Raw genomic sequence first — 8296 nt, forward strand, 5'->3', positions numbered from 1 at the left:
TGATATTGAAAGTATCAGTGCATAATTTTTCTATTTCTTCTGTTTTATTTACGTACGACATTAACAATACGCAATTCATCTCGCATCTCCCTTGAAAATTTGCTTAAAAACCGAACCTGACTGATAGACACCAATGCTGTCCCAGAACACCGCTTGATTATAAAAAAAACCTCAAATAATTGACAGCAGCATTGCTGATACTTAACTCATGAAACATCGCGTCGTTGACCTTGACGCATGCGCAATGCAATATGAATATGAATGAATATGACTTTTGGCTTCTTCTTCTTGCGTATGAGGCAGCGGCAGCTGAGTAACGTCTCTCAGTTGTTCTAGCCAAGTTACAGTCTCGGGATTCCTGACTTTTGGTGAGCGCGCAGCTGAATCACTCATAGTACGACAATTATCCTGACTATTCCCATCGGCCTTTACGGCTCTTTCGACACGACAAAGCCAGACAGTCCTGCATGACGGCAGTTTACCACCGGTAGATACCAGCCACCTGCTCGACCACCACCCTGAAAGATTTTCTTGATTCCTCGTCAGTCGTCGATGTAACGGGATATCTGAAAGGTAAACTAACTCCAATAATTTCATGGCTTGTGTACTTATCTTGACCCATAACCTTTTATTTTTTAAATCTCAAACTAGGGATTCTCGTGCATAAGAAAACATAAATATACACAAATACATACAAGTGTGAGACACGTGAGTCGCTCAGTGTCTGAGTTGTTCCAAAATGGGGCTAATTTATTCATGAGGAATACCTTAAGGCTTGGAGTGAGATGGCACTAGTAAAATGTTAAGCTGAGGGGATAAAACAAATCAAAAGTTCATAGAAGAACAGCCGGCAAGCCGATCAGAGTGATGAATGCTTTGATTGTTTGTACCAGTAGCAGGCCTTGTATCAATGTAGCAATCTTTTTTCTTTTTTTTTATTTGTCCTTTATATTCATGCATGACATTTTCCTGTCACTCGATGCAAGTACAATATATTTCTTTTCTCAAATTTGTCATATTTACCAGTTAAACATGATGAATATATAAATATGAATATATATATATAGATATATGATATATATATACACTGTAAAAAATTTGTTTAGTTTCTAAACACCTAACTAAACACTTTTCTGTGACAGTTTAAAAACACTGCGACGCGTTTATATATTAAACATGTTTAGGAACTAAACACATGCTGTGTTTATTTTCAGCACACCCTAGGTGTTTATCACACACACATGTTTATGTTTTAAACGGTTCTGATGTTTAAAAACTAAACACCTGCTCTGTTTATAGCCTAAACACCAAACGTTTACACCATAATCACTCAGAGTGTTTAAATACTAAACACCGCACAGTCACATAATCACCCACAATGTTTAAGATCTAAACACTGAACCAAAAAATAAACATGACGCACTGTTTACAATGTAAACACTGCGACATGTTTATTCGCTGTGACAGATTAAAAACACTGCGACATGTTTATTTGCCATTTGAGTGTTTATTCTCAGAACACATGTCTGATTTTTAGATCGATCACAAAATTGCATACACTAAACATGTGACATGTTTACATATTAAACATTGCAATTTCTCAGTGTTTATATGAGACATGTTTACACCTTATACATGCCGAGTGTTTATATGAGACATGTTTACACATCATACATGGTAATTTCCACGTGTTTATATGAGACATGTTTACACATCATACATTCATACATGCTAATTTTTACGTGTTTAAATGAGACATTACTCATCATGCATGTTAATTCCCATGTAATTATTAATGTAAAGTGGATTGTTTCCACTTTTGCATGGAATGAGATAAACGCATAACATTATATAGAATTTACCCAAGGATGTACCAAATCATCAGCACACTTACAACGCATAATACCAGGGAAGACCTGGGTTAACTTTCACAAACATTTTGGCTACAAGAGTCAAAGGCACTTCTCTGAATGTAAGTTATCAAAACATCAGTCAAAGCTTGGACAATATCTGATGAATAATAAGTTAAAATCCTTTAAAGGGGAAATCGAGTCCAATAAATAAGATAGTCTGATAAAAAAGAGTAAAATCTGACAAGTTTAACAGTAAAAATTTGAATGAAATCGGATGAAAAATAAGGAAGTTAAAATTTTTTGACGTTTTGCTAATTTCTGCAAAGCAGTTAAAAGTGGATATGAATATGCAAATTAGTGAGTTGACTATGTCATAACCTCACAATTTTCCATTGATCGTGTACAAAAAGAAATGATGAAATTCAATGTTTATGTTAATGAAATGTGAAACATAATGGTATTGCTGGTTGAATAACTTCAGTAAGTGATCAGTTAGATATATCAGGACTTGAGCCTCGGGAATAATTGCGTTTGGATGAAAAACTTTATATTAAGTAAGTGGGGAATGACATGCCCACGTTGCCATTTGCATATTCATATTAACCATTCAAGAACTGTTTCCTCAAAAATTAGCGAAACTTCAAAATGTCATAACTTCCTTATTTTACATCCGATTTCGATCAAAATTTTACCGATGAACTCTTAATATTTTACTCTTTCTTATCAGACTAACTTGTATTTGCACTGGATTTCCCCTTTAGATATTGCCATGTTTTGCTATACGACACCATACTGAGTTGAATGCAAGATACCTAGGAGTCACTGGCCTGTACAGGAAGACGTAAATGAAATTCTCTCCTATACAGACAGTAAAGTTTGTATATGCAGGAAATGGCACACAACTCATTTTGGAGAAAAAAAATATTGCATTTAACAATTACTTTTCAGTCACATGTAATTCTTGGCCTACTTTCAAGAATTGCCGTCTTTCTATTGTATTCAGAACTAATTCTTAGTATTGTAAAACAAACTAATAAACTTGTTGATTGTGAATTGCAACTCAACGCTTCGGAAGCTTGACATATATGTAACACCTCCATAGCAGGAACATAACTGCAGTCTGTGAACAAATCCAAGATTGCATCAATTATTGGCAAAGTGCTTGGTGGGGTACCCGAACCAGATTAGGCTCACGGCAAATTATACCATGCACAACACTATGGTCGTATTGGTACTGATCAGGGAGTATAGATGATGCACTCCATCATAAAGAGACAAAAAAAAAAAATGTTTTCAGTGTATTTAGCCTGTGGTGAACATCTGCACTCCCTGATCAGTACCAATAATGGAACTTAAATACATACATGATATTGTTCTATTCACTGCGACGATCACTGAAAGTACAATAGGCTAACAATACTGTATGGATTTTTCACTTTTGCTAATTTGAGAGAAATATTAGAATATTAGTGGATTTCAAGGGGTGAGTGAGAAAAAACTTCTACAACTGTACCTTGCTAGAACCTTGGAGAAAAAAGTCAAACTCAATGGGTATACATGAATAGTCTATTTGAGTCTAATCAGTCTCATCATACTCCACATAATCATGGTATGGAGGGCTACTTTCAATCTCGACACAGCAGAATTTTTGGTAAAGACAAGAGGATATGAACAAAGAAAAAATAATGCATTGCAACTGGAGGCGGGAGGGTATGCAAGGCTGTCATGAACACGCAGTGTGATCAGCAAGACTCCTCCCTTGTCAATTTGTCAGTCAGTTGCAAGACTCCTCCCTATTCTCCATACGTGTTGTACTACATTTCTAATACCTCTCTCCATGTGACCGATTTCAAGAATATCTCAGAAAGAAAATATTAACTACCGAATACTGCATTTCCTATCAGGTCTACAAGAAAATTGCAAAGAATTCCGAACAAATACAACTACTGGCCTCTTATTTGCGTAAAATATCTGCTGATTGTATAGGAAGCACCTAAGGGGAAAAAATGAAATGGCAGATATTTTGATTTGATTTGTTTTGATTTCTATATTCCTTTTTGCATAAGAATATAACAGAAAGCCAATCGAACAGAGTTCTTGAGTAATATCTTAACAGTGAATTACAAGGACATTGGTTGATGAATAAAATGAAGTGAATAAAACTATTTTCTAAATAGTGCAAAACTATTTCGAGCAAGTGTCTTAACGTATTAGATAAAATTACAATTTTACGTACCAGCTGTTAAAAAAAGACAATTACACATATATCTATGAGCAATAAGAATGAAGGTGACCATCATCGTAAGCACAGAGGACAATTTCAAAACCAATTTTCATCAAATAAGCATTGAATTCCTCTTCGAATTATATAGGCCCCCTACCTTCATATTTCTGTAGAGGTTCGTCATTATGTAATACACGCATACACACACACGGAGAACTGAAGCCCTATCGCATACAAAACCCTATCATCCCCCATATGATTTACTTTATTCTAGTATACAGGTTTACATGCACACTGTCAGTGAAGAAAAAAAAAACAATAGAAAGGTTGCTCTAACAGGTGGGATGCCTCCTAATAGGTCTGTAGTCCATCATGACGATGTGAGACATCACATGGCTAGCGGGAAAAATATTATTAATATTAAAAATTGTTATCCATGGTTCATTTCCTTCATATGGCATGTAGGCCTATAGATATAATATATATCAGTATATCTTGCGATGTCCTTGTAATCCTCAGATGTTTGCACTTTTAGACGGGTTGTATAGAAGTATAAAGCGCATGCATGTTTCATTCTAATCCAGACAGGTTTGGCGTGACCCCTGATCAATTCTTCCATGACGTACTGGTGCTGGTAAAAACAAATGATTACACAAGGAAAACAAATCAGTTGGCTTTGCAATACAATGGACTTAACTGCTCCCATAGATTCTGAAAATGAATGGGTAGCAAAGAAGTTGACTGAATCCATAAGCAAGTTCAAATTAAAAGGAATGACAGAATCCCTTCGTCACATTAGCACTTAGTGTCTTGCGTCAGTTTTTACTTGCTTTGCTGAATTTTCTGGACATAGTTCAAGTCTTTTTTGTTGTTGTTGCTTCTTTCTTATTCATCATCATTATCAAGCAGAGTTACGACCATTACTGTATCCTTTGTCTCTTGGGTGAAGATTTTCACATCTGTAATTTACACTTTCAACAATATTTGCAATAAATCAATTTTCCATATTTATTTTAGGTAATGGAATGGATTCGGCAGTCGGGAGTAGGTCCCTCCCCCCCCCCCCAAAAAAAAAAAACAACAACAACAACAAACAAACAAACAAACAAACAGACAAACAAACAGAAGAACTTAAAGCATCTAAAATCTGCATTTTATAGAAAATCATTTACATGCCCTTTAAGTACATGTACATAATATTCATTGATTTGGCTCTGCAATTTTGAGTACTTACTTGATTTCCACTTTCCACATGGGTAGTATACAGTGATGTACTATACCCAGTTGATTTCTCTGCTGACTGCAGCATGCCTCGTTCTCTGCCAGCAGAGGTAATGTCTTGCAGAATTTATACAGTCGTCAGGACATCATCGTCACCCACTTTGGTGTCATCGGCATCCCTTTCCAAGACATCCTAACGGGCTTTACATTCAATTTTCACCACCTGTTGATTTATGAAGAATTTACAGGGAATAAAACTGAATTTCACTCAAAATATAGTCACTAACCCATCGTCATTCACATGAAAGATACTTCATAACTTCGTAAAAGATACAGTGAGTTTATCCGCTAGGCCGAGTTTACCCATAACTACGGTACCGGTAATCTGTAGAGTGTAGGCGTATTGTAACGTTAACAACACTAACACGTTACAGTTAGAGCGGCAGCGTTCCCCGTTCTATAAACGCTAACCGTCAGATTTAGTAATAGAAAACTAAAACAAACGAGCAAAATCTTTAAGGGCGTAGCCTATTTCTACGCCTACTACAGTTTTACATTAAACGAGGGCAATTTTGCAATAAATCTGGTTATTCACCGACTTAGCAGGCTTAGCAGACTTACCGCTTTCATGCAGGCCGGCCAGGCTAGAACTTTATCGCTTCGACGCCATCTTAGCTATAGATCCGCTCCTTGGCCTTTAGCTTACGTAGTATACGGGGATACAACAGTCGAATCAGTGCAGTCGATCGAGTCGTAAGTACAGTGTAGTGTACCAAGCCTAGAACGAATGCGCACGTACTGTAGGCCTACGCACATCACGCTGCTAGCGCAGCACCAGCCAGCCAATCAGACAGATCCATCCGTACAGGTACGTACGCGCACATCTCCTTTCCCGCCAATTGTGCATTGATTATGGTCATAATATGTATAGCACGAGTGTGCGCTAGAAGCGCACGCACAGGGCACCACTGCGTGCGTTGTGGCCGCGGCCGTCATGTCACATGCGCTGCTGTCTTGTAGATCAGAGTACGAGTATCACAGTGTTTATGTTAAACATGTGCGGTGTTTAGAACGTGTTTACGAGGCGTTCTAAATGTAAACGCGTCTGTTTACCCTGACAGCAGAAGTGTTTAGGCCTAACCAACAAACATTTGGGTAATGCCCTAAACCATGAACGAAATCATTAACAAAGGCAATTTCCTTTTTTTTTCTAGCAGTTAAAATATAGGACTGTACATGCGAGACCAAAATATAGATTTAATACAGTTGTATTACATATTTTTAGGTTATCCTTTTATCTATTGATTAGGCATTTCCATGAAAGGCCTAAAACATGAATTATTTCATAGTGCATCTTGATGTCGTAACAGTTTCCACTTTCTAGTGATAAAAGGAAACTAGAAATTGCAATTTACACACCATTTCCAACACTTTTACATATATATATGGACATATTGAGATTAACATAGCGTGACCAGAATAAACACTCCAACTAAACACTCCAAGCTAAACACTTTAACTCTCAATACTTTAAACGTGCTATACACACCGGGTGTTTAGATGTTAAACAAAGTGTTTATATTTTTAACACTGTGTTTAGTTCATAAACATGTCGCATGTCGCATTTTTTACAGTGTATATATATATATATATATATATATATATATTTCATAAAATCGAGACAAGATAGCTGTCTCGATAGTACAATAATTGGCAGTTTAATTTAAGGGGTAGTCAATTCCATTTAAGTCAATTCAAGTCAATTTCGATTTAATTTTCCAGCAACCTGATAGTCCAAACATTGTCAAAAGCTTAGCTACACTTTGTTCTAAGATTGACCTTTTGACTTAAGATTAAGTGAACACGTCGATTGGTTGTGTGTGTGTGTGTGTGTGTGTGTTTATGCTATGGTGTGTGTGTTTTTTCCTATTTGAAAAGTCAATATCGGAGGGATTGAAATATTACTTCCATTCAGAAATTGGGGTAGCCTATAAAGGAAAGATATACAAACTTTAAAATAAAAAAAAAATAAATCTTCGCTGACAACCTGATAATAAAGGTACATTCAATAAGAGGAAAATCTGTTTACAGACGATACGAGCATCTTTTTTTATTTTATACAAAAAACTTTTTTATTTTATAGAAAAGACTTACACAGACTGACCACAGTAGTTTACGTAGAATTATTTGATGTTCTAATATAGTTCACGTGTAATAAACTCTCACTAATATTGACAAGACGAATTATATTCTTTAAAAAAAAAAATCCTACACCAACACAGCACATTGTTATTCAAATAGATGATGCCAGTGTAATTTGATTAAAATTCATCGAATTGCGTTAAATTGTTGAGAGTACAATGCAAAGACCGATTCAGACTCGAAGTGGTCGATCATAATAATTCACAGGGCTCACCACCATCAAGAAATGTCAGGATCCTCTTGAAAGTTAGAGAATATCTAACTAAAAACACACTGTTACAAATAAAAGTGAATTACAACTTATCGTCCAGGTTGTGAGGCCGTTATTTCTGTCAAGCAAACAGCTTTATTGAAAACGGTCTTCACATATATACTTGAAGGTACGATGAAATGTATGTTCGTATATCATATATCTTATAATCAACATTTAATAAAGTTATCGGCCGATAATTGTTGATAATTGAATACTTATTTTCCCTTCCTAAACTCCCTTGTTTTTTTTGCAATGACAATCATTAATACAACCACAAAGCTGTTACTCAGCGTTTTCTGCTTGAAAAGCTCCAAGTTTATCCCCAAATTTGCAATAAATAATATTTTTGGCCATTCTAGGCTATTGTGGATTCCCTCAAAATAAAGTCTCCGTCATGATTGCATGTATCTTTTTTTTTTCTGATGACAAAGACGGGCAACATAAGATCTTTAAAAAGAACAGTCTGTAAACGATTTCTTTTTCAGGCTCCCTGTTTAACTCATAAAAATTAATGGTTTATTTGTTTATCAAATTAATTATTGT

The 8296-nt window shown here is 35.8% G+C and overlaps 1 long non-coding RNA gene across 1 annotated transcript; it reads right to left on the bottom strand.

The window, feature by feature from the left end:
• Window positions 1-4676: 4676 nt before the first annotated feature.
• LOC139735620 (uncharacterized) lies at window positions 4677-6924 on the bottom strand. Its single transcript, XR_011711218.1, has 3 exons — window positions 5920-6924; window positions 5312-5521; window positions 4677-4708 (listed from the first exon to the last, which is right to left on the bottom strand). It is a non-coding gene; the product is annotated as an uncharacterized lncRNA (long non-coding RNA).
• Between the last annotated feature and the right edge of the window lie 1372 nt (window positions 6925-8296).

Source organism: Diadema antillarum, unplaced genomic scaffold, assembly GCF_040938485.1.
Source record: "Diadema antillarum isolate AM-2024a unplaced genomic scaffold, OU_Dant_1.0 seq00000586_RagTag, whole genome shotgun sequence".
NCBI classification, from domain to species: domain Eukaryota; kingdom Metazoa; phylum Echinodermata; class Echinoidea; order Diadematoida; family Diadematidae; genus Diadema; species Diadema antillarum.